Source organism: Sparus aurata, chromosome 16, assembly GCF_900880675.1.
Source record: "Sparus aurata chromosome 16, fSpaAur1.1, whole genome shotgun sequence".
Classification (NCBI taxonomy): domain Eukaryota; kingdom Metazoa; phylum Chordata; class Actinopteri; order Spariformes; family Sparidae; genus Sparus; species Sparus aurata.
The window spans coordinates 2,475,341-2,499,819 of NC_044202.1; the positions used below are offsets into that span (position 1 = coordinate 2,475,341).

The 24,479-nt window shown below is 43.1% G+C and overlaps 1 long non-coding RNA gene across 2 annotated transcripts; it reads left to right on the plus strand.

Moving 5' to 3' along the window:
• The first annotated feature begins 220 nt into the window (after window positions 1-220).
• LOC115566350 (uncharacterized) lies at window positions 221-14,108 on the plus strand. 2 transcript variants are annotated; one of them, XR_003980978.1, is made up of 5 exons: window positions 221-326; window positions 806-906; window positions 3,168-3,242; window positions 7,158-7,293; window positions 13,511-14,108. It is a non-coding gene; the product is annotated as an uncharacterized LOC115566350 (long non-coding RNA). The 2 variants fall into 2 exon arrangements; XR_003980977.1 differs by lacking the exon at window positions 7,158-7,293.
• Window positions 14,109-24,479: the final 10,371 nt, after the last annotated feature.

Below are 24,479 nucleotides of genomic sequence, written 5' to 3' on the forward strand. Positions count from 1 at the left end.
AGTGAAGTGGTGTAACACGGCCTTCAGTCCTCCGAGGTGGCCTGGAAGTCTACAGCCATACAAGATAATGCCAGCGGTCAGAAATACAACCACATCAGCTACATTTGAAGGCAGCATTTCCAAAATATTCTGTTAATTGTCATTCATTGGCCACTTCAGGCCACATGACATCAGGTCGGCCAATAGGCAGCAACACACAACAACCAGGTGATGAGCATGAGATGATTTCAGGAAGTAGCTTGTTTGGTGATATTTTAGCTGAATAAATGCGTGCGGAACATCCCAGAAAATACCAGAGATGAAGAGGAGGTTGACTTAAAACTTTGGTGAGCTTCATCGTCACATCATGGATGTTTAATGGCTGCTGAATCTGGAAACTCCTCTGTCTGTGAAGAATTTCAGAAACATTCGTCTTCTCTTATATTTTCATCTGTGGGTTAAGATGTAGTCATAATTTTAGGGCTTCATCCTGCTTTGTTGGACCTTTTTCTTTAAGAATAAATGTAATAGTTACTTAAGATTTCTGGTAATTTCCCTCATGTAAAATTGCTCTTCACAGGTAAATCTACCAGAGATCAGTTTACATGATAGTGTTCAGGATTAAGTTCCCTCCACTTTCACCTGGATGCAACAACCGCATGTTTAAATCCTAAATCCACTAACTTCACGACATCGTGGTGTCACGCTTCATTTGCCGCTCGTCCTCGTGGATCATTCAAACGATCAACACAAAGCGGTCTCCACGGTGACGTGATGAGGCCTCAGCTTGATGTTTAACCGAAGGTCTCTCATCTTCTGCATCCAGACAGACAATCAGTGTGGAGAGGTAATCTGCAGAGGAGATGGACGGCTGCCATACCACAATCACCAGGCGGGTGCAGGAGCAGTGGAGCCGCCTCGTCTCAGGTGGGTTGTCTGGTTCAGCAGAGCAGAGACGCTTTAATGGATGGATGACTGAACAGTTCCACTCTGAGAGACAAACGTTTGTTTTAGGCTCAGCAGTCTGGTCTGAAAATGTCATCTCATTTATTGTCATGTTAGCTTCTCAATCTCAACAGAAACATAAAGCTTGAACCATATTTATAGTGCAGAATGCAAAAGGAACATCTTCCCACAGGTCCAAGTCGACCGGCCTGTCCAGCTTTAATCATCTTATTGTTGCATCGTAAGTTTGAACAATTCCGTGAAGCAAATCTGAGACATTTACTGACCAGTGGTGTCCACAAACCCGTCAAGGCAAACATTAACAGACCAACAGAGGACAGCAGACCAGTTGGAGAGGATGTTTTTAATTTAATTTTTAAACTGTGATGACATTAATGAGACGTTTGGACATTTTGCAGCCATGTTTTAGGCAAAAGATGCAGGTATTTTAAAGGGATATTCCGGTGTAAGTTTAATCCATGGTCCAAATCACGGTGAAACTGTTAGACTCCCTCTGGAGTGATCAAGTTAGCAGACCGCTAATTTGCGGAGTTTTATCAACCTCAGAAACGACCGCACGACAACAATACACTGCAGTAAATGGATCCAAATATAAACCGCCACCAAAAAGCCACAAATAATGCTCAGAACAGCACCAAACTTCAGCAACAGTACAAATAGGGTCTCAGCACATAGTCCGGGGCATCTAACCTCCGCTAGCTTAGCTGGATTTCTACTGAAAAGCTGACTAAATTTACCACTCTTCTGCAGCAGCTTCCTGTTGACGGGAAGTCCAGACGAGTCGATTACCGAGTGCAGTAGAGTTCCGCGGCTCATGGATGAAAATGTATGATTATGACTCCATGGAAAAGCAATCAAAGTTCATATGTGTCTTACCTGCCAGTTTATAACAGTTATTATCGAGAGCGGACAGGGAAAAGAACGGAATTGAGCATTTCTAACTGCACTCGGTAATCGTCGCGTCGGGACTTCCCCGACCCGGAAGCTGATGGAGGAGAGTTGAACTCTGTTTTTAGCTTCACAGTAGAAATCCAGCTAAGCTAGCGGAGGTTAGATGCCCCGGACTATGTGCTGAGACCCTATTTGTACTGTTGCTGAAGTTTGGTGCTGTTCTGAGCATTATTTGTGGCTTTTTGGTGGCGGTTTATATTTGGATCCATTTACTGCAGTGTATTGTTGTCGGGCGGTCTTTTCTGAGGTTGATAAAACTCCGTAAATTAGCGGTCTGCTAACTTGATCTCTCGAGAGGGAGTCTAACACAGTTTCACGGTGATTTAGACCATGGATTAAACTTACACCGGAATATCCCTTTAAGGCGAAACATCATCTTCTCCGAACCCAAACCAGGTGGCTTTTGTGCATAAACTAAATGAGTCAATAAGCGCAGCGTTGCCACAGTATTAAATCAATAATTGTGCCACTATGATGGAGCGTATACCTTCTCCAAGGCCTAACACATTCCTTCTGTGTTCACTTTTAGAAATTAACAATGTGAAAACACAGCCTATGACGTAAAGTTAAAGAAACTCAAACAATAAAAATCCTGATATCCTGATCTGCACCAGAGTTAATGGGGTCTATTCTTACACCTCAAACATACATTGTAGTGACTGAGGTACCCGAGCAGTGCCGGTCCCGTCGCAGCATCACAGTAAAATCCGAGGTATTCCCCGACCTGCTGCTCTGGCGCCACTGAGCTTCTAAACACAATGACCCAGATATAATGAAGCCGGGAGGCTCAATGACTTTCCCCAGCCTCCTCCTGCTTCTCACACACACCCTGTTTCCACACACACACACACACACACACACACCTGTTTTCACTGGATCACCAGCAGCGTGCTTCATACACACACACTCCACTGATGATGAAATACTGCCACAACCGCAGGTGCTGGACCGCGTCCCTGCGAGTGTCGGTATCCAGCTCACGTCCAACAGCTGAGCTCATCATGTAAACACTCAGGCCGGTGCGCTTTAATGGATCCACTGACAGTGGTGCACGTTTTAAAGTCGTTTCTTAAATAAAACACTGTGCTTTGAATACCTTTTAGCTGTGATACATGAATTATGTTTAATGAATGTGTCACTTCTGATGTTCATGTGGAGTTTTAATCAGCTGTGCTGACGGAAGGTGAGGTGCAACGAGGACCCTCGTTTGGACCTGAACTCTGACGTTACAGTTATTTATTCCCAACAATTTACCTGTCTTTGTCTTTCAGGTGCAGCGGAGGTCTGTTACAGCGAGTCGCAGATGGACATGAATACTTTCTCAGCAACAGAAGAAGCAGAAGAAGGTACGCAACATTAATTTATTTGCAGCCCTGTTCTCACTTTGATGCGTAAAGTACTGCAGTTACGACGGTGCCCAGGTAGCAAAATTGTTGTGGCCGACATCCCGTGTGGAACATTGGCACCACAGTCCACTCCTGTTAGCAGATATGAGCCACAAGCAGACTCTACAATAGCTAGCCACAAAACTGGCCCAAATCTGGGCAACAGTTAATTTGTATTCTGGTGGGCTGGATCAGACCCAGTTGCTCAAATTTTAAAATGCAAGTGTGCATAAAACATCAGAGAAATATCTGCTCGTTCTCAACGAAGTACATTCGTATCATCAAGGTCAATAACTACCAGTGTTCTGGCCGTGCACACATAATAATGCACCTGCATTAACATCAAGCAAACAAGCCAGAGATATGGTCTGTTTGATGAAGTGTGTGTTAGTTTTTGTTAAATGTTGTACCTTTTACATGTATTTGTAACCCCAGATTGTCTTCAAGTAATTGTGAGAGCAGGATGAGCCGGAAGCATTCGGAGGAACTTGATGTTGATGTAGACTGTCTGGAAATTTAGACACAAAACTAAACTGTTCATGGTGGAGTGTTGAGGAGAGAAGCTGCTCTGTAGTCCGGTGATACGGCGCCGGACACCTCTGTATCTCTGTCCAGACGGCAGCAGGGTGAGCAGACCGCGGCCGGGCTGGAGGTATAAATGTAATATTGTGATCACACTCTTTCTCCTCGTCGTCCCGTCACTCTCTCTCTGTCAGATTCAGAAGCTCTGACATGTTTCAACTCCTCCTTGTTTGCTCTGTGAGCTTTGGTTTCCAGCTACATGTGTGCGTAATGTGGTGCCAGATAAACAGCTTGCAGCCTCGATTAGCCGCTTCAGAGTAACACAGTTCTGAGTTTGGTGTGAGAAATGTGACTTGAGGATTTGGTCTTTCACAGCATAACTGAGTCTGTTCTCTTTATATCTACATACAAATGACTCACGTTACACCTGATACCTGCTGGACTCCACATACCTCGACACATTTATCAATTCTGCAGTCAAACAGTCGTTTTTTTGGTCACCTCGCCTTAAAAAAGCTGCGAAATGAATGTCATCTCTTTAGATTCCTGACGTCGGGGGATGATTTGTGATCCTAACATGACTTACATTTTGGTGAACCAAAAACTGTGATGTGTTGGACGCAGATAGAGGCTCAGGGATTGACAGCATGTAAGGAGGAGGTGAGGGAGACTCGCACACAGACTGAACAGAGGAGGGAAGGCAGGAATGCTCGGCGGAGCTCCTGAGGACAGCAGGAGAGCCGGATTCCTCCTCTGAGCGACCACGCCTCAGCCTCTCAGCTGGCGGCGAGCCCTCCGACTCCTCCCAGGGTTAGGGCCGAGTCCACATGTTCAAACGGAGATGAAAGGCCCCCGGTAGGAAGGTTGTCGGTGCCAATACCAACCGCCTGCCAAGTAAGCCCTGCTTAGCGGCGTTCTCCCAGATGTTCCTGACACTGAATATTCTGGTGTTCGCCTCTCCCCGAGGACGAGGAGGGGAGCCTCCGCTTGACCCCTTCACATCAAAGTGTGGAGGAGGACTCAAAACAATGAGCACTTCCAGAGAGGGAAGGAGTGAAAGTTTAGAGTGTGAGTGCAGAGAGAGGGAATCGATGATTTAGGAGAGGAGGGTAAGCAGTGGGTTGGGCGCCTCATCAGAATATCTGACGTTAATGCCTGTGTCCTGTGGGTATGTACTCAGAGCCCACGCCTGCATTCCTCTGCTTAAAAACCTGAATCCATACTGTATATACATGCAGAGGGGAGTCACACCGACATCTGCTTCACAGTGCGACGGTGGTGCTCCAAGTAAAAAAGTATCATTACCACGTTGTTAAAACAAATGATTACCAGTCCTGAATGTCAAATGTAACTCAGGATCGTCTTTAAACGCCCATCGTTTAGGATCTGAAGAGATCTATTGGCAGCGTAAAATCACCTGAAACTTGCTTTCATGATCTAAGAATGAGCCTTTTGTATCTGTGTCTTGCATCATGCTAATCAAAGTCAGCCATGTTGCTACAGTAGCCCAGAGTGGACAAACCAAAACCATATTCCTGGCTAAACTTAGCACTCAGCAGAGACTCTGGTTCTGGTTCTGGTTCTTCTCTCTCCTCTTTTTTACGTTGCATTCATGAAGTAAAGTCCATTTCCCCTCCAGCTCCAGTCAACATTACAGAACAGAAACATCTGACAATGGAGGTCACCTCTGGACCACAGCTGCAGTCAGGCTGATAAACAGGAGTGAAGATACATCAATTTTTTAATCCCACAAATTAAAAAAGTCATCTCTGAGCTCCCGTCAGTAAATGGTTCCGGATCGGAGCAGAATCTGATGAGACTGCTGGTGTTTATTCCTCCAGAAGTTCTGGATCTGCACTGACTGTCTTCTCCAGAGCTGGCCGACTTGAATAGCAGCAGAAATGACATATTGTGCATTAAAGAACAACTTTAAAGAACAATTCAATCTTCTCGCTGATGTTCCTGTTTGCGTATGAAGGTCATACAGTGGCATCATATTCAGTCATCAGTTTCATATTGTAGTAAAAGGAAAATGAAAGTGTAAACATGTTAATTTTTGTGGACCTCTCCTCTTTGCCTGATTAAAACGATGATAAAAGTTGTCCAACAGGAGCCATTCATGGATTTAATCAGAACATCAGAACAGTAACTCGACACATGAGGTGAATAAGCAGGAAAAAAATGGTAATCTATCAGACACACGAGGTGTTCAGTCAGAAGACGGAGGAACGGGCTGACTGAGTGATTTCATCGCCTTTTGAAATCTGAAGAGTTTGAAGCGGCACGCCTGGCTTACATGGACACCACCCAAGGCTACGCATTTTATAGACAAGCCCGAACTAAGAGAGGAACGCCGTAACTCCCAATATCATCCACCTATTCATCAAAGCAAATGGACTGGATCGGATTCATGTTGGAGTTTTACTGCTTGCACATAATGAAAGCTAAGGAGACGCTGTTGACAGGGAAGGGGAAAGTGGTTCCTATTGTGTTACCGTAAAGCGCATTATGTTGATACGCTGACACAGTCGTGCGTGCTGCACACTATTAATCTGTCACACGACGTCCGCTAGAGAGACTTTCATAAGGAAACAAAAAACAGCCTGAAGGTGAAAGCAAAAGTTCAGCTACGGTCACAAACAAGCTGCACGCACTCGTACACACGGCAATATTCAAACATGTCATTTAAATAAATGATGCTACTTAAACAGAACGACTTGAAACCTGCGTTTAAAACAAAATGTTACACACTTAAATATAATTATTTAAAACTAGTTAAAATATAAATGTATATTAAAATATTTGTTACATAAGATGTATCCATGTTTTCACCAAATAGCGTAAAGAAAATAAACACAGATACTAATAACATGATAAAGTGAAGTAATAAAGTATATTTCATGTATTTTTTATAAACATATACTGATTTTATTGTTGTAGGATTAATACAACTAGCTTATATCAAACAAATTTAAAGTAAAATATCTGGATTTTTTTAATGTTAAAATAAATGACATTTTAAAACAATTTTAAAAAATGTTTTATCTTTAAGTTTAAGACATCTAATTCAGATTTGAGACACTATTCACATATATTCTTATTTATAGTTTATGATTAATTCGCTTCGTTGTGAGGAAATACTACACAAATGTACATTTACATGCAAACATTATTGATTCAGTCATGAAGTACTGTGTGTATTTTGAACGAATCCCATTTTTTAGATATAGCTTTACTTTGTGAAATGATGTAAATTCGATTAAATATGTCCAAATATTTGAATTAAAGATGACTCGTGCATTCCAATGAACACAATAACTGATAATGATGATTTGTTTACGTATATAATTGTAGGTGTAGTCTGACTGGATTGGTCGCCTCACAGCAGGAACGTTCTGGGTTCCGACCTGCCGGCTTCTGCGTGGAGTTTTGATGCCACGTGTCAACGTCAGTGACATCCGGCTTCCTCCCTCAGCTCAAAGACCTGCAGGTGAAGCGGTGACTCATGATTTCCTGTCGGTGTGAATATGAATGGCTGCTGTAATAAACTGCGATGCAGCGGCGAACTCTCGCTGGGATTCACTGCAACACCACAACAACCTTGCAAAGGAAAAGTGCTTCTGGGTGGTTGGATATTTAAAATATAATATGGGTTTTTATCTAATGAATGTTTAAACTATAAAATACATCAAATACAGAACAAGTCAGTGTATCTGATAATATTGTCTGTATAACGTTCCTGCAGCAGTGTGAAGCAGATCAGACTTTCTGACCTTTCCCTCCCCTCTTTAAGCTTGTACAACACACACACACACACACACACACACACACACACACACACACAGACATGACACGGGGCAGCCGGACCTTACGTCATGCCATTTGCACGCCGTGAGGTCGAGCCCCGGGGCCTTTGGGTTGAGACAGCGCGATGGACGGATCACTGTGTCATCAGTTGGCCGGAGGTGCAACAATAAGGCTTAATGCGTGATAAAGTCCCAAATCAGCTCTCATTATGAGTGAGCACGTCAACCGTGAGCGCAGCGTGGCTCCCTTTCAGAAAACTGAACCCTGCGTCCAAATCTGGCCCGTGTACCGCCTCCCTCCCCCCCCAACGTGGACTCACACTGCAGCTCCACGAGTTTGAGTCTCTTTGCATCTTTGATGTTGTCGTCAGTAACCAGCGTCTGTCTTATTATCTCTTATTTAAAGCTGCAACACGCAACCTTTCAACGTGAGTCAGCACATTGTTGGCGTCGACTTTAAATTCTCGCTCCAGCACTTGTCACTCAGCCGTCTAAAACATGTAGCCTGAGGCTGACGTGACCTCCATCCCACAATCCTCCACAGATACTGAAGATACGGAGTACAGTAAATCTGCCAGTTTGACGTTTAAGAAATCAACCCCAAGGTCAAATTTTTAACGAGCAGGATCTGCTGCTTGTTCAGTTTTGCTGTCACATCTGCTTTTTTCACACATTTTATATTTTTCCCTTTGCCATAATGACCTCTGACTTCACTGTGACACACAGCTAATTGTAAAATGCCTCAACTGAAGTCAAGCAAAATCCAAAATCACAAATCAAGCAGGACAAAGCATGTCACAGGACCCTCCTCCACACCGCGGTGTCGTGAAAGAGGACAGGCCACAAAAGATAATGAGAAGAAATTAGTAATGTCAGATGGTATATAATCATACAGTAACCCATTTTTATATAATGTTGCAAAGAAAGCTGGATCGCTCTCAATTTTCTCTTTTACGAGCAGACAGCTGCAGTTTGGTTTCATTGTCTTCATTCAATCGTACATCATTTTTATGTCGGCTGATTTATTCCGTTTCTCCCTCTCAGTCTTGCAACATTATTTGGCGTGATAGGTGTTCATGTCCAAACCCCTCCTGAGCTTTGGTTGGCCAATTGTTTCAATATTGCTGAAATATAAAATGTAATATTAAGGCACAACCTTGGTGAACCCCGACACCCAACCAAAAGCATACTCCACCTCCTGGTGTCAGTCTGGAGAGCTGTGTCAACAGCAGAGTCCATCAAACTGTAGTTTACAAGACGAGAGCGAGTCTTGATGTTCTGCCATCTTTATAATTTAGGATTAATCTCAGTAACCGCAGCTTTGAGTGTTCAGGTGAAGGTGTTCAGGTCTGCAGGCACATTTTGTTCCAGTTTGGGGTTTATTCTCCCCTGAACTCACCGTCTCATTCTCTCTTTGATCAGAAACACTTTAATTGCCAAAGGCCAAATGTACAGCAAATTCATCTTGATGACATGTGCACAAAAGCTTTTTTACAGCTAACAGGATCAGTTTATTTCAGTTTATACATCCATAAGTAGTGAAGAAGTCAGTCACACGGAGCGAGATAACTAGACAGCCAAAAGCCTGACTGATTTATTTATTTGTCAGTAGTAATTTTATATCACACATGTGGAGAGTTTGGTTTTAATACATTATCAGGGATGGAAAAAACAAAAAAGAAATAAAAGACGAGACAATATCACTGCAAGGAAGCACAGAACAACTACGGAGACACAAAACAACTACAAAGACACAAAATGACTCCAATGAGAAACAACTACAAAGAGATACAAAGAGACGACTTGAGGACGTCTCTAAGGAGACACGAAACAACTACAAAGAGACACAAAACAACTGCAAAGAGACAAAACAATTACAGACGCAAAACAACTACAAAGAGATGCAACACAGCGACACAAAGAGTCAAAGTGTGGCTGTAAGAAGACGCAAAAAGGGTTTCAAAAAGACACAAAACGACAAGAAAGAAGCACTACGAGGTGAAACGACTACAAAGAGATACAAATTGACGGCTTGAGGACGTCCACAAGGAGACACAAAACAACTACAAAAAGGCACAAAACAAAATGACACCACAGAGACATTTATACAAAGAGTCAAAGAGTGGCCGTAAGAAGATGCAAAAAGGGTTACAAAAAGACACAAAACAACGACAAAGAGACAAAATATTACAGCAAAATAATTACACAAAGAAACACCACCAAGCCACTACAAGAAGGTGCAAAACTACAAAGAGACACAGAGTTACTACAAGAGATGCAAACAAAGATTGGTTACAGATTAAATAAGAGATCCAAAGTGACTAAAATAGATGTAAAAAAGACTCAAAGGAAACACACCTCTTCACCTGGATCTCTTGTGCTCCCGTGATTGATGACTGTGGGACCTTTAACATGTCAGTGCTCAGAGGCCTGTTGTCCCATAATGCATCTGTCCGTCATGGCTGAAGTGACTTTAAGAGTGATCATGCTTTCAACCAATACCCAGCCGTCTATCCAACATTCAGGCCGGAATCAAATCATCATCAGTCAAATCCTCTTTGTGAAAGTTGCACAGTCGGATCTGCCAGTAACATGATGTACTGATGTGTTTGAGATGAGTTTCCTTCAGTGAGACATTTTAAAGACATCCTATCCCATCGTATCTTCTCGCCATCAAAGGATTATCTCATTCTCTGACATCCATCTCATCTAACGTCACCTGGAGTCAAACATCACACCTGCGTTTGCCTCTTCAGGCACATTTCACTCACACAGCACCAGTTTTTTCTAAGATGTGTCCATCACTTTCTCTGCCTCCTCTCCACACTCTCGCCTTGCTCACTCTTTCATCAGACTCCAACCTTTCCACCGCTCTCCGCGTAAAAACTGCCAGGTTTGTTTTGTGCCAGGCTGTAACATTAATTCTGCATCATTCTCTCTCTTGTTGGATCCAGTTCTCTGTGAAGGAAGGCATTGTCTTGGACTATCTGTCTCTGCCCTCACCTCCCTGGGCACATTTTGTTCATACCACTCCATGGTACCTGTCTGTCAAGGCTTCACCTCAGGCGCTAGTTGCAGTGGCATCGTGTGATACGATCAAAGGCCGATGAAATGATAAATCAAACTCTGTTTTTTATCATTAGAAAGCCTCCTCCACTCCCCTCAGGATTTCAGAGCAGCTGAATTGACATTTTAGATCAAACGTGTTGAGATGTGCCTGTTTCAGAGTGCAGAGAAAATCATTTTAAATTAAGCTTATAGCCGCTGTCAGATGAGAAGACTAACTGCAGATTTGGGGATTTTTAGCGTGCTTCTGCCAGAATTGAAGAGTAATTGTTAATTAGGACCCTTGGGCTGATGCTTTAAACACTGCCGCTTTGCTAAATATCACAGATTTACAGCTCTTAATCTGAAGTTGCTGCTGTTGCTTCAATGTCCGATCTCTGCAGAGACATAAAGAGAGCTTTCACCCAACAACGAGGCGACACACGTCCTGACTTTATCCTGCAGAACACGAGGTTGCAGAAACACGTTGTACGACGTTACACAACAGACTCGAGGATCTTCAGATTACTGTCAGAGTCTGTCTGAGCTCCAGCACACGTTTAAGTTTCTATTCGGGTTTCCTCTCTGATCTTGTTGGACTGGAGCCTTCAGAGCGTCATGACGAAGGTGGAATCCGTCCTCTGCACACGTACGACACACATACACAAACGCTCAGGATAAACATGGCGGTTCTGATGATAAACATCTTGTCATCTGAATCCCTCTGGTGTCCATCTGTGACACGCTGCTAACACACAGATCCGCCAGTGAAAGTACAAAGTGTACTGCACAAGTACATGCAATGCAGTTTAACTACTAAATGTACAGCACAGAGTCAGTAATATGCCCAGAGTGAGAGCGTTTTATGTCTTGTCATGTGGATGTCCCTTGTGGGCCACCATAGACTTTGGAGAGAATTTTTGCCATTTCTCGAGTTGATTGCAGCATTTTTACTCGTATGAGATGCGAAATGTCTACAAATGGACACAAAACAACAACAAAGTCACAAAAAGTGAATAAAAATAACCACGAAGGGATGTAAAGTGACTCCAAGGAGACACAGATTGAATTGAATGTCCCATGTGGGCCACCATAGACTGTTGTTACCGCTCTGTAGGCGAGTCACCGAGCGAGATGTTGAGGAGTATGAGTAGAGTACTTTTCATCAGCACTTCCCTGCAATGTTTGCATCCAAATCATAGAAGTTGATGTTTAGAAATCATGATCTTTAATACACCGATTCATGTCGTGCACCGTCCAGACTGCACACAGCACGTTCGTCCTCACCTGTAGCTGGTTTGAGATCATTTTCTGGAGAAGTTTTTTTTTTTTTACGTCCATCTGTGTGACTCATGGGATTTTTGGTACCGGCTCTGAACGGTTACCATTAAGATGGGCTTTGACTGTTTGCTGTTTCTGACTAACGTGGCATCTGCACTTCTACAGTAGCGTTGCCAAGCAATTGTATAATCTACAACTCTGACCACAGCAGCTGTCAAAGTAAAGAGAAAGTCGTGCATAAACACGGATCAACCTGACAGAGGAACACGACCAGCATGTAAATCTTCTCCTCTCGGGGCCGCGGCTTTCATGTCCCACAACAAGACCGGACCTGTGTTGTTCCTGACTGCCAGTGAAACCGAAGAGCTCAGTGGATTTCGGGGAGGTGGTCGAGCACTCTTTCTGCTGACCTCGACCTGGAGAAGCTCTTTGAAGCGAACACCTCTTGTCCTCCGCGCCACGGCTGCTCCTGGATGGATGGAGGGACGGATGGATGCATGACTTCTCCTAAAAAGGAGAGGTTCACCGCTCTTCAGAGGGAGCTGAGCTGAGACGACAGCAGCGATGCTAAGTGGCTCCCGTGAAGAGGCCTACAGACGTCCAGACGGAGGTTAATGGGCCACTTCACCCCTGAGTTTCCAGGTCAGATCTCAGGATAGACGAACCGCAACCAGCCCGACCGGCTCGGCTCGGGGAGGAGGGGGGAGACGCTGCATGTCTCTGTAAACCCTCCAATATAACTCCATCCTGTTACCAGCAAAGGATAGTAATTGGATAGACTTGCAACAAATCTAAAAACACAAACTTCTTCATATTAAATCGGGACAAGTCACTGAACTGTGTTCCTGAAAACATCTGAGTTTGAGTTTCAGGCTCTCGGTGTGTTGCCGGGTAGACGGACCTGCAGACCAGACTCCGCCGGACAGACCTACGACTGGTCAGAGCTGCTAAATGTGTCTTGTGTGACTTTTCAAATCTGGCAGAGGAAATCTGTCTGAGCGGATGAAACACAAGCTTGCAGATTTGTCCGGTTACCAAAGTGTAACCTAAAGAGGCTGCATGTTGTGTGCACGTGTTGCCTGGTTGCAGTGAATTCGACCTTCCTGTACTTTTAATGTTCTGATTTCTGTACAACTGCAATGTTTATTCATCCCTCTGTGTGTCCAGGCTTCACTTAAAGACTCAAATATCCACTCAGATGTTCAGTTCACCTTCGCCGACATTTTAACACCACCTTTACATGCAGTTTTCCATCTGTGTGGCGGAACAGCAGCTAACTTTCTGTGTATTGACATCCATGTTTCAACAGGCTCCGCTGCTGCTTCTACACATAAATAACCATCATGCATCTCCTTACTGCATTGGAATTTTAATGCCTCCTGTAAATGGATCCATGTGACATAAATCATCATCCCTCACTGCTTCAACATGGAAACATGTGGACGCCTGGACAAGTTTTCACAGAGCAAAACTGTGTTTGCAGAATAAGAGAGAAAAAAGCATGACGGTGTATGTAAATCAAGGCATGTTTCTGTACTTCCTGTGTCCCCCTCTCTCTCTCTCTCTCCCCCCCAGAGCCATCCTACACCTCAGCCTGGCCGGTGCAGCAGGTCGGCACGTTGGCCCGCGCTTCAAAGCCTCGACTTCGCTTTTAACCAAAGTCTGATGGAGAGGGAGAGAGTTTGAGTCCCAGATGCTTCGTGTGGAAGTCCAGCAGAGTGCCAGGAGACGGATCTGAATAACTGACATGCTGGAAGACAGACAGACAGACAGTCAGACAGACAGACAGACAGACAGTCAGACACTTTTCTCACCTCAGTGAAACACAACTCTGATTTTAACACCATGATTGACATGTAGAGCTCGTAACTCGAGAAGGAAACACTCAGTGGTATGCAGACAGGAAATTTGGCCTCAGCATTCTTTTATCTTTTATTTCTTCTATTACTGATTGTTTCCAAGGCCAAATGTGCTATTTGATTTCACCATAAGTCAAATGCATCAGTTGGATCAAAGGTACATTTTTAAGGTTTATTTTTGTAGCCCTCAGCCGCGCCCTCGGCTCGGCCGTGGCTGCAAAAGCACCGGCAGAACTGAGGCGTAAACACTGCAGGTGGTGCTGAAGCCTGTGAGAGCTGACCAGTCGCAGAAGACTGAGCCTTAAAAAAGAAAAATAAAGGAATATGGGACCTTTAACATCTTTATCTCAAAGATGTTTCCACCAACTTTTAAGATACGGTTCTGAAAACACGGCTCAAGATGCATCAGTTTGCAGGTAAACATTATAACAATACGATGCAGTAAACTAACAAGTTAATTTAACAATGAATAACATTTATAAAATAATGCATTTTATTCTGACCAAATATTTATATTTCCCTTAATGTGCATACACACAGTTTTACAGCCCCTGACAGCTGAACTTCATTTAAACATGTTGTTGTTTTAATGATTTTAACGCACTTGAACAGAAATTAGCAAAAAGGTTACACAACAATGAAAATATGCAGCTCCCTCGTTCATTTAAAGGATCAGTCTGTAGCGGCGTGAAGCTGAACACTCAGAACTCGTCTCAGCTTCCCCGACACCGACGACATGAAAAGCCTTCTTCCCGTACTTACTATACTTAGTTTGAGTACTTAGGGTGTTCTGATATCGATCGCGGCGAAAAGAAGTGTACTCAAAGGACCCGGATGTTGCCCTCATAAAGGCAAAAACGTTGAGTGTGCAACGATGTACGCTTTACGCACTCAACGGCCGCCATCTTGTCTACGTAGCGGAAGAAGTGGAGCCAGGCAGAGGCGCTCAGCTCAGATTTTTTTTTTTTTTAAATAGCTACCGAGACAACAGCGCCTGCAGCGGAGCCATATTGCAGGATTGTAGGATTGTAATTGTTAAGAAGTAAAAACCGTAGATGTCTTATGTTCACCGTTCAAAGCGGGCTGTTTTTGGCGGGTGACGAGCCGCGGCGGCTGTCGCGATCGTAATTTCCGGTAAGGTCACCACGGAGTATTAGATTTGGAACAACACTCTCACCTGCTGAAATCTGCGTACTTAGTAAGTGCGGATATTGTACAGGGTTCGTACACATTTTTCAAGGTCAAATTCAAGCACTTTTCAAGCACTTTTAAGGGTCATTTTAAAGATTTTCCAGCACCTCACTGCTGGGGTAAAATACTTTTCTTTTTTTGTGGCATAGACACCTTTATTAAGCAGCAGACAGATAGGAAATATGGGAGAGAGAGGGGGATGTGACATGCAGCAAAGGACCTCCGGCCGGAATCGAACCAGGGTCAGCTGCTTTATATGGCATGCGCTCTAACCACTCGACCACCTGCGCGCCGTAAAATACTTTTCTACAGGAATATATAAACTCATTATTTTTTCTTCACTTTTTATCACAATAATGTACATTGTATGAAGCTGTAAACATCTAAAATTATGTTTCATAATAGCAAAAACTTCAGAAATTAATTATCCAGTCTGATCCCAATTTTGTGAAAGACACAGAGTTATAATGTCAAGCACTTTCAAGCACTTAAACTAAAATCCAAGCACTTTTCAGACCTTGAAAACACAACATTGAAATTCAAGTACTTTCAAGGATTTCAAGCACCTGTACGAACCCTGTTGTACTACGTTCAAGTGTACTCATGGAAGTGTGGATATCGGAACACAGCAGTGGTGTTTGGTTTGTCTGTATTTAAGCTATCGAGAAAACATGGCGGATGCTGGGACGTGTAGGAGACACGAGGGCGCCGCTGATCTTCGCTTCTAATTTTTACCGCCACTTGCGGTATTGAAGCGAAAAATACCAACCGTGTCCCAAAAAGCATTTTCCTGATTATAAAATAGGTGTCTGTAGAACACCTCAAACTGCAAACACGGTCAATTACGACTCTTTCTAATATTGGTCATTGATCCGTGGAGGTTTTTATGTTTGTGGGATTTAAAGACTCTGTGATTGTGAGGCCAGCAGGAGTGGAGAAACACAGGTAACCCCTCAGGTATACGTATATTCTTATGCAACTACACATTCCTGGTAGCCTCCTCTGTTCTGTTCCGCTGTTCGTCTTGATCTTATCTTTGTGGCAGAAATGATCGCCGGCAGCCATTATCACTAAACTCCTTCCACTGTACAGTGTACGTAAACAGTGTTTATCTGTTAAAACCCACAACCTCCCTTATCTGTTTACTGTCTTCCTTAATTGTATTTCTTAATCTCACCTGTACCTGACACAGCACGCCCCTCACCAGCGCAGCCACGCACCGTCTTCAACAGCAGCAATATTTGCGGTCTGGACGCCCACTGGTGCATTTTTTAAAAAACACCTGGAACACCCACAGCTTCCATAACGCTCCTAATCTTTAGCTCTTTAAATGTTTACACCCCAAATTATTCACATGTACTTTTATACATTGTTTAGGAGGCTTCATCGTGAGTAAACTTTAATGTGCTTTAAATGCAGGTTTGATGGGTTGTAATGCCTTTAAGTCCTCTTTAAAACTGTCTGCGGAAGTAATAATTAGGAGCTGAGCTGCACTTCTCCTTGACCCAGAAATCCTTCAACACCTCCTCATCTCACGGCTGAGGAAGGGTTGTTGGCACGCTGAATTTTTCTTTAGGATTTGTCCAAACAGATAATAGAAAGCAACAGGGCTTGAAAACCATTGTGCTCAACAGTTAACTTTGTTAAGAAAAGCAGCTCAGGTTTCACCGCCGACACAACCAGCTGCCTCCATTCTGCGCCGCGGAGGATTGTCATCAATATTCTGGTGATTAGCGCCTTAATAATGCGGCCAACCCCAGTTTCAACCAAGAGAACTGTTGAGCACCACCCGATATGAGCACATTGTTCAGCGGCAGCTCAGGTTTCCACGCCGCCACCTTCCACATACAGTCGGACGGACACGAGCTCTGCAGGATTTTTTACCAGGCCAAACCACACCTGCTTCTGATTCGCACACACATGCTGTATCAGAGATGATCACTGGCAGGTCCGTGTGCTCATCCTCCTCTCGGAGAAGACGTCCGCGGCGGAGGAAGGCTGGATCCACTCATGAGGAAAAACTGGAGGCTTTTATTTCAAAGGCTGATCAGTTTCAGGAGTTCATCTGTCAATACTTCAAAGATGCAGATGACCGAATCCTCCAGATATGTTTGGATTTGGTTGTCAAACGGCAACTCTCATGACTTTCATGCTTTAAAATGAATTCTCATGTTGGAGGTTTGGGAAGTTGTGCTGCACATTTTGGAACAAAGCTTCACTTCATGCAAACTGAAGGTCAGCTTTTACTAAAGCATGAAAACACTTGTAACATTGTCCCAACGTTGTTAAGAGACGTAAGAGTTTGATTGCCAAAGTCAAAAATGACATAAATAAACGTTCCCCATGAAAACTTAGACATGTGATCAGCGGGAGAAGAACTGGAACAAACCTTTGTCTTCATGGTTAACACTGTGAGACAGTCACAGGTTAGGTTTAGGAAAACATCTTGGTTTGGGTAAATTAAATGTAAATGGAAGATTACGTACGTGACGTTACAGAAGTTGGTTTTGCACGGAGCAGAAACAGCGGGCTCCTGAGTGAAACTCCTTTACTTGATCGTCCTAAATCTAAACACTATCCTTGATTTTGAGCAGACTTTGTCGCTGTCCTACCTCACCTGACTTCCTCCTTTGCTTCCCTTTTATTAATATTTTTAGGAAGACTGTTCCTTAAAAATGCTGTAAGCTTTGTCGTTGTTCTTGCTGACTTTCTGTCTGTCTCCCTCCTCTCTGTTGCTGTGTCTCAATTCTGGGTCTGCATCCTCTAAAGCAGTGGTCCCCAACCACCTGGCCGCAGAGAAAGAATAAATACCTTATTTTATTTCCGTTATATTGACGATCATACTCGGAAAGTTGTTTTATTTTGAAAAAACGGATTCTCTTTTAACAACATCCGTCTCTTCCTCTTGGCGCGCTTGACACGTACCTGTTTCAGTCACGGACCAGTATACCCTAAAAAAATCAAGCAAGCTGAGATTAGTGGAAAACAAACGTCTTCGGAGAGCTACTTTGCAAAGAAAAAAGGAAACGGCCCAAAGATGAGACAGAAGAAGAGGGAGATGGACAACTGTATTGAAGTTGGCTGTTAAAGTGGCTGCACTGCAGCTGCGGGGGACGGTGAGTGGACAACTGCTATATACGTTTCGTACATGAAACCGGTCCGTGATGCAAAACACGGTTGGGGACCACTGCTCTGAAGGACTCGGCCTTTGTGGTCTTTGAAGGCCGAGTCCTTCAGAGAGACCTTGTTAACCTCGTCAGCCGTTGTTAAATGTGACGGTCTAGCCTTTGGAGCATTTCCTGGTTGCGTCACCAGATGTTTTACCCTTACCTCACGATTTCTGCCGCCCAGGCTCGCGAAAGTGACGATCTACGTCACGCGATGTCGCCATTTTCTCTCTTTCTTTCTACTTTTTCGGGCGCGCAAAGAATCTTGGGATATGTGAGGCCACGAAGGATCGTAGCGGTGCATCCTCCAGAAACAGGGAAAAGAAGGAGCATCTGGAGGAGCCTTCAGATTGGGAGACTTCACGCGGCGTTGTGACGTAATTGGCCTTTAAATGCTCCTCTGAAGGATGCAGACCTGAATTGAGACACAGCAAATGTCACCACACTTGCACGACTCCTTTCTTTTCCTCTGTCCAGACTGGATAACGTGAGCAGGGACACCAGATAAATGTCTTATCTTTTCCTGCATGAGCAGCAGCTTGAATAAATTCAGATTTCAGTCTTGAAAGTCCAAACTGCGTTCACCCTCCTCCGCTCTGATCTCAGGGACACACAGACTTAAACTCATCGTCTTTCTCTGCTCCATGTGTGAATCCCGTCAAACAGGAAATAGCTACCAGATCCATGTGGTGAGGAGTGAAAACATTACAAGCCGCGACGGCCGCATAACTCCTCTGATGCCGAGTGCCGCAGCAGCTGGAGGCCAAGACGTTAGCATCAAGTGTCATCATCTGTCTTTTCCTTTTTACATCATTTAATGTGCTGAACCTTGACCACAGCTTTCTGAGCTGGTTGTTCTCAGCTCTGCTCACACTCACCCTGCAGCGGTGGGATACAAGTCAGTAGATTTACGCTCATGTACTGTACTAGAGGACAAATTCAAGGTAATTATGTTTGTGTTTAAGGTATTTTTCAGATTACAGTTCTTCGTACTCTTTCCTGTTCATGTGTGTGCTGAGAAAAGTCTCCTGCTTCTTAATATCCCTCTTAATATTCCACCAAAAATGAGGAGCTGCTGCTTTTCTCGAGGCTCTTAAGTAGACGACTTCAGTAAAATGTACTTCCAACATTGCTTTTGATTAAAACGTCTTTGCCAGTGAGTGTGTGTGAGTGTGTGTGTGTGTGTGTGTGTGTGTCTGTGTTTGTGTTGAGGGCATAACATACCTGATTATTCATGCTGGCAAAGACAGTGGTTTGGCTTGAGGTCTGCAGCAGCTGTTCTTCTTTCCCTCAGTGTGTGTGTGTGTGTGAGTGTGTGTCATCATGACAGTGTGGCTGAGGTGATCGCCACAAACTCACCTTTTGAACGTCTGACCTGACTCACACACTCGACTAGACGCAGCTCACATCATCATCGTCACACACGTCTTCTGAAAGGTGAAGATTTTACATCGAACACACACAGGCAACACAAAAAGTAAAACATGTCTGAGATGTAAAAAAACACACATTTATGTATTTTGTTGTCAGCGTTATCGTCACACGGTGCATTCAAGGATGATCCGACATCAGACCGCTGCCATTTATACAGGAAATCAAACTCAGAGGACAAACAGTAAACCAAAAGATATTTATTCTAAAATAAAGATTATCTGATTCTGGTTGGTTCTTCCATTTAAAAGGCTGCAGCCAAGTTACCTGATTACATCATCATGGATACAAACACGAGTAAATCAGCTTTACCGTAGCTTCTGACGTTACCTTGGTGTTGTGACCTTTGTACAGCAAACAGTAAAACAAAACTACTTTTCAAGACGCTGCATCACTAATCCCAGCTCACATCACACGTCTGCTGTAGAGGATTAATCGGCCTGTTTAGATCTGTAACCCTGGAAACAGTCCAGAGCTGAATTCTGCTGATTATCAATATCTGCCAATCATCTTTATAAAAATGTTAAACTGAGACGTCGGCAAATAACTGAAGTGCAGCCAAACTGTAGTGTATCAGTGTCACTGCGGTAAAAGTAATGATGAAAAACTTTATTTTCACAGCATTTTTTAAAAACAGTCCTGATGTAATTTGGTTGTTTAAATAAAAAATCTAATACAAATAAAATATGATGAATTTAAACAAAGGTTAAATCTGATTTAAGGTGAAACTCTCACCAGAAAGCTACCGAGGCTTTATTTGTGATTGAATATGAGTCAAACCTTCGTGTAAAAGCATAATTTTGACGAAAGAGGCACTTTTAAGTTTTGCCGTAGTTTCGTTTTCGGGCAAGCTAATTTTCAGTGGAGTGCAGGTGCACTTTTACGCTAACAGGAAGGCTTGAGGAGCGGTCCACCATTATTCTCCCATCTGTTAGGTCGCACTCAGGGATCGTCACTTTTGTCTGCCATGACAGCGGCGCGCCAGAGGTGCTACTGCTAACGTGAGTTGTCCAAAAACCTTCTTTTTAGTAAACTCTGTGTACACAACACATGTGTTCATGTGTAGAGACCCTGGTGATACTACGAGCAAAGTTTCATGTTGTGTCGAGTCTTCTTACTGTTTTAAACATAGAGATTTTGATGCTAGCGTAAAAGTGCCCGTAGCACTTGAAAATTAGCTTGCCTGAAAACGAAACTACAGTAAATCTTACAAGTGCCTCTTTCGTCGTGATTATTCTTTTACGCGAAGGTTTGACTCGTATTCAATCACAAATAAAGCCTCGGTTGCTTCCTGGCGAGAGTTTCACTTTAAAAGGTAACGCACTAAAAGAATAGCACATTTTTTTATTTGGAAGTGTTTGTTTTTGTCTGCCACAGTGTTTACTTCATCCCACCACAGGGGGCGCCAAAGTTTAAATAAAAAAATCCACATTTAATCGCTTTAAAATTATAAATATGATTTATTTTTATGGTTATAGACTTGCAAAATAAATTTTTGGGTCACAAGTTATTGTTGGTAAAAGAGAAAAAGAAAAAAACATTTTCTAATCCAAATAAATATTTTTATTTTCCTAATTGTTGCCTTGTTTTGACTCAGCTTATATAATATCTCATTATATTCAATACAGCTACACATGAATATTAATCATATAAGCAGATTAAATTTTTAAAATTAAGATAGAGTTAATAAAAACAATATAACAAAGGATGGTAGAATATAAAAATAAGTTGTATGCATTGCTGCCTGCATTTTTCATTCTTACCACAGGTGGTGCTAGAGTTCAAATGTTCAAACTCTTCACTTAGTGGCTTTAAAATAAGCAAAAACTGTGGATTTGTATTTCTGTATGTGTTTATTATACTATATCATGCTTTAAACTTTATTTTTGAGGTCAGAGCCCTTTCACAAATAATAATTTGAGGTGTTATAAGATGATTTATGGTTGACAAAATTCTGTTTTTACTTTATTTCCCTCAAGAAATATGTGTACCTTTTTCAGCCATGTGTCATTTAACCAAACTGAGCTCTCTATGAGGAGAAAATCACTCTTTGGGGAAACTCCTCACGGCTCACTGACACCGTGTTGCAAGTAGACACTGATTCACATGACAGAAAGCTTGGGAACCACTCTTCTAACAAAACACCAGATGTTATTATTTGTATTGTAAAGTTATTTTTCATGGGAAATGTGTTTCCAATAATCCAATCATTGCTTAAACAAGTCCTCTTTTATCTATCTGCTAATGACTCGTTAGTCTTGTCTTAACATATCTGCATCATGACGCATCAAACAGAAGTGACAAAAGCACAGATTGATGATGGGAACCAGCTTCTTTTCTTTATTCAGTCGTGAGACAACAGTAATTGTGTGTTTACTGTGGTGAATCTGGTGAAACCATGAGAAACGTTCTCAAGGAATTCACCAAAACCGCAGAAATACCTTTGTTGCTTGTACAGGAAACAAAACCTTATCACGTTTTAATCTTCAAACAACAAGAGAACAAGAGTTTGTGATGTCTTCACAATGACTCTTTACATTTCCCAATTATTCTTTCTTCACAAATGGCCTCAGACCGGAACATCAACAACCCAAATACACTGAGATGATCCAGTGCGTGGGAGACGTATTTTTTTATTTTACCATGGATTTTCTTTCTTGATCTAATGATTATCCTCTCACAGGCTGGTGGACTGCCAACACAAACCTGAGAATTCTCATAACTCACGCTTACAACTATTCTGAGTGCGATCTGACCTGGAGCGTCCTCAGCTGACTCATGAAATGAAGCAAATTTTTTGATGGAAATTCAATCTGATAAACATGCTGATTGCCAACGAGACACCTCCGACAGGCCTTCCTGTCTGCTTCCTCGCTTTAGTTGAGCGTGTGAGAGAAATGTCTAAAAAGTGTGCTGTTTTAAGGAAAATGCTTCACAGTTCACGCGACATGATCACTGAAAATCAAATATGTAAGAATACTGTTTTAAAATGTCTAAAATATATTTTTATATACTATATAATTTGTTGAGTTGTGTACTTACACTCTCCCAAATATGTCCAACAATGTCCAAACCCAGGGAGGACAACCTCCGACTGAACTCAGCACTCAGCAGAGACTCTGCTTCTGGTTCTGGTTCTGTAACGTTACGATCATGAGGTAAAGTCCATTTCCCCTCCAGCTCCAGTCAGCAGTCGACATTACAGAACATAAACACCCGACAATGGAGGTCACGCTGCTGCAGTCAGGCTGATAAACAGGAGTGAAGATAAATCCACTTTTTAATCCCAAGATCTCTAAACTCTCCTCCCGTCGGATCAGAGCAGAACCTGATGTGACTCCGGGTGTTTATTCCTCCAGATGGTCTGGATCTGCACCGACCCTCTCCTCACATTCCTCCCCACGCAACAGTCAGAAAATGTCAGTGTTTTACTTGGATACCTTAAATATATTCTGCCGTGCAAGAAGAGAGACAGAGTTCAAGAGAATTTGGATCCCATTTGGAAGTTTGGACATCCACCAGTTAAAGGAGTCATCACCTGGTTTTTTACATATCCAGTCCCTCTTGGATCGCTTTGGATCAATTCTTAAAACTTATTAGAATTTATTATTTTTTAAAAAAATCAAACATAGAGCTTGTTCTGACCCTTTTTCATACCGCGACTTTCTCACGCGAGATTATGCGCGAGGTTTTGACCGGTCCGGATGTGCATTGTATTAATATGTAATGAGGTGCGCGTTGATTGGCCGCAGGAAGGACAGAGCCGGAATGGGGGGCGAGCCTGCATGCACACGGACTCCACAACATAAACGGCCTGCTGTCATGGCGCACACACTAAATGACGAACCTTACAGAATTCAGGCATTTATGTACGAGCCGGAGTCGGAAACCGAACGGGAGAGTGAAGAGGCAGAGACGGTGGAAGAGACACGTTTACAGCAGGACGTCTCTGAATGGTAAATTCTTTTTTTTTCCGTCTTACTTTTCACACTCGTGTTTTACATGTAAAACCTGAGTTTTAATGCTGGCGGTGACGATGTATGGCGTGAAAATGACAGAGAAATAAGCAGACTCGGCGTGCTCACTCTGGCTGAGGACGGCTGTGAGCCAATGCATATGCAAGTAGCCTCCTGTGGTAACGTCACCACAGGAGCAGAGTCAAAATCTCCTGCTTTAGGAACGCGCACTATTGTGCGCTATTCCTGCTCGGAAAAAGAGCCAAAGCGAAAAAAATAAGCCACTTTCAGACTCCAGCTTTTCAGGCAAGTTTCAACAGAGGTTCAACACCAATATGCATGATTTAACAAGAGAAATTGCGATTTCCGGGTGATGACTCCTTTAAATATTTTGAGTCAGCATCCAAAGACCAGAATGTCAACAACTGAAGAATGAATGTTGGATGCAGAACATTTTGATATTTCTGTGGACTCTGTATTAATCTGGTGATTACCCTCATGAAAAAAGCTGCCAACGCAAACCGCTGCAGCCACACGAATCAAAACGACTTTATCTCCTGGTCGCTGATCCTCAGTGAAAGAGAAGGACCGCTCAGTGTGACAGGGAAATATGAGTGATTAATACTCTGAGGTGTGCTTCTTTGTTCCTCTTTTGAACATTACTGTCAGCGAGTTAAAGCCTCTTCCCTGCCTAAACACGCCGCCCTCGCTGTGCCTACCTGAGCTTGTCTGGGCAGACAGCAGCGAGCACGTTGAGACCGAGCGTGTTACAGTGATGGGTGAAATACTTTGGCACAGAATAAACATCTTTTACACATAGCCTCAGGGGTCCATGCACTGCTAGTGTGACTCAACAAGAGCATGAGTGGGCGATTTGCCTTCTTCTCTTTGCCTTTGATGGAAAGGAGAGGCTACCGGTGGCACGCCCCTCGCTGAAGGT